At 38.2% G+C, this 3,501-nt stretch overlaps 1 pseudogene; it reads left to right on the top strand.

The window, feature by feature from the left end:
- The first annotated feature begins 2,034 nt into the window (after positions 1-2,034).
- On the top strand, positions 2,035-3,050 carry LOC133071110 (histone-lysine N-methyltransferase SETMAR-like; annotated as a pseudogene).
- Positions 3,051-3,501: the final 451 nt, after the last annotated feature.

Below are 3,501 nucleotides of genomic sequence, written 5' to 3'. Positions count from 1 at the left end.
AAATAGAACTGCCATATGACCCAGCAATCCCACTCCTGGGTTACACACTGAAGAAACCAGAACTGAAAGAGACACGTGTACCCCAATGTTCATCGAAGCACTGTTTATAACAGTCAGGACATGGAAGCAACCTAGATGTCCATCAGCAGATGAATGGATAAGAAAGCTGTGGTACATATACACCATGGAATATTACTCAGCCATTAAAAAGAATACATTTGAATCAGTTCTAATGAGATGTATGAACCTGGAGCCCATTATACAGAGTGAAGTAAACCAGAAAGATAAACACCAATACAGTATACTAATGCATATATACAGAATTTAGAAAGATGGTAATGATAACCCTATATGCAAGACAGAAAAAGAGACACAGATGTACAGAACAGACTTTTGGACTCTATGGGAAAAGGCGAGGGTGGGATGATCTGAGAGAATAGCATTGAAACATGTATATTATCAAGTGTGAAACAGATCGCCAGTCCAGGTTGGATGCATGAGACAAGCGCTCAGGGCTGGTGCACTGGGACGACCCAGGGAGGTGGGAGGGGGGTTCAGGATGGGAACACATGTAAATCCATGGCTGATTCATGTCAATGTATGGCAAAAACCACTACAATACTGTAAAGTAATTAGCCTCCAACTAATAAAAATAAATGGAAAAAAAAAAGAAAATAGATAAACAATAAGGTCCTCCTGTATAGCACTGGGAACTATATTCAATATCCTGTGAAAAACCATAAGGAAAAGAATACAAAAAAGAATGTGTGTGTGGGTGTGTGTATAACTGTGTCATTTCATTGGATAGCAGAAATTTAATACAACTATGTAAATCAACTATACTTCAATAAAATAAATTTTAAAAAAGAAGTTCACTTTGGTACATATTTGGTACATATTGGTATACTACATGTAAGAGTGTAAGCTTCCTATAGAGCAGTAAAATGGCAAGACCTAGAGAGAACTGGCAATCAACTTATGAAGCTTAGGGGAAAACTCTAGGTGGTAGATACAGATTTGAGACTCTTCAGTGTGAGGCCAAAAGTAAGGCTAAATAAAAGGCCATTCATTGGACAGGGGAGCAGAAGAATACTTCAACTGGGAAGACAGGGAAGGATTTTTAAATAATGGAAAGTGGTTACCCTGTTTTGTTTTATTACAGAGCTAATCAGTTGGAAATATGTTTTAATTAAACAATATGTAGCAAAAAAATTCCCTCTCACTTTGTTTATTAGGAAATATACATGTACCTCCACAGCCTTTTCCCTTAATAAATGAACTCTGAGTCACACATAAGGAAAAACAAGACTGAAGGGAGCTTTTCTTCCATGATGTCAAACTGATGAATGTGCATCGACCTTTCATAGAGAGTCTTGCACTAAGGAGAAGGAGACATAGTTCTAGAAGTCTCAGAGCACTGACCTCCAAAGTTTTTGTCAGTTTCAACACACCCTCTGAGATCACACCATTTCATTCAGCCTGTCTATGTACTTGTATCTAAACAAATACTTTCAACCTCCACCCACCCATGTTCTCATCCCTTTAAAATATCAGATGTAGAGGTCCCCACGGCCAGCAATAATGCCAAAGAATGACTGAAATCTCTCTCTAGCCCTGGGAAACAGGCCACATAATAAGGAAGCAGGAGGTAACTTCACTAAGTGTCCCACAGTGAAGTCACTTTTGGCTCTGTTCTGATTGTCTGAATGGCCTGAGCAACTGGATCCCATCATCTCAAGAAACGGCTTCCTACAGCGTGAATACGGCTCTGAACTTCGTGATCTTGGACCATACTATGGGCTACCTAAACTGTCCCCTACCTAAATTCATGTTGAAGTCTTAACCCCCAGAACCTCAGAAAGTCAGCGCAAAAGTAATTGTGGTTTTTGCACTGTAGAAATTTGCCTTTTGATTTTGGAATACCTTAAGTAAATGTGGTTATGTTATACATCATTTTAATGTGCATTTCTCACTTTACTTTTTTTTTTGCTAATGACTTACTACTTGCTGTTTATTTTATATTTATTTTAAACTATGGAAATGATGTTAGACAAAAAGCAAATTCAAGCGATTTTCTAATTTGAGTTCAAAATGGATCGTAAAGCAACAGAGACAACTCGCAACATCAACAATGCCTTTGGCCCAGGAACTGCTAACAAACATTCAGCGCAGTGATAGTTCAGGAAGTTTTGCAAAGGAGATGAGAGCCTTGAAGATGAGGCGTGTAGTGGCCAGTCATCGGAAGTTGACAATAACCAATTGAGAGCCATTACCAAAGCTGATCCTCTTACAACTACACAAGCTGCCAAAGAACTCAACATTGACTATTCTACCGTCACTTAGCATTTGAAGCAAATTGGAAAAGTGAAAAAGCTCAATGAGTGCATGCCTTAAGAGCTGACTGAAAAATTTAAAAAAACTGTTGTTTTGAAGTGTCTTCTCTTATTCTACACAGTAACTATGAACCTTTTCTCAATCAGGTTGTAACATGCAATGAAAAGTGGATTTCATTCGACAACCAGTGATGAACAGCTCAGTAGTTGGACTGAGAAGCTCCAAAGCACCTCCCAAAGTCAAACTTGCACCAGAAAAAGTCACTGTCTGGTTGTCTGCTTCCTGCTGGATCCACTACAGCTTTCTGAATCCCAGCGAAACAATCACATGTGAGAAACATGCTCAGCAAATCGATGAGATGCACCAAAAACTACAATGCCTGCAGCCGGCATCAGTCAACAGAATGGGTCCAATTCTTTCCCAAGACAAAGCCTGACCAGACGCTGCACAGCCAACGCTTCAAAAGTTGAACAAATTAGGCTAAAAGTTTTGCTTTATCCACTATATTTACCTGACGTCTTGTGAACAGGCTACCCCTTCTTCAAGCATCTTGACAACTTTTCACAGGTAAAACGCTTCCACAACTAGCAGGATGCAGAAAATGCTTTCCAAGAGTTCGTTGAATCCTGAAGCACGGATTTTTACACTATAAGAATAAACAAATTATTTCTCATTAGCAAAAATGTGTTGATTGTAATGGTTCCTATTTTGATTAATAAAGACGTGTTTGAGTCTAGTTAAAATGATTTAAAAATTCACAGTTTGAAACTGCAATTACTTTTGCACCAACCTAATAACTGAATTTGGAGATAAGGTCTTTAAAGGAATGATTAAGTTAAAATAAGGTCTTTTGGGTGGATCATAATCCAACATGACATTTGTCCTTAAAAGAGAAGGAGATTTGGATACAAAAGCACAGAGAAGAAGGCAAAGACATAGCAGGAAGGCAGCCATCTTCAAGCCAGGGAGAAAGAGATGGAAGAGAATATCAAAAAATATATATAATGTATGACTGAGTCACTTTGCTACATAGCAGAAATTAATACATGGTAAATTAACTGCAACAAAATTTTAAGAAATAAATAAATTTTTTTAAAGGGAGTGAAATATTGGGGAATGGCTAAGGAGTACAGTCACTCGAGTTGAGTCCCATCTCTGCCTAATTGT

This window comes from Dama dama, chromosome 16, assembly GCF_033118175.1.
Source record: "Dama dama isolate Ldn47 chromosome 16, ASM3311817v1, whole genome shotgun sequence".
In the NCBI taxonomy this organism is placed as follows: domain Eukaryota; kingdom Metazoa; phylum Chordata; class Mammalia; order Artiodactyla; family Cervidae; genus Dama; species Dama dama.
Note: the sequence above shows the minus strand (reverse complement) of the source record. Positions and strands in the feature narration are given on the sequence as shown.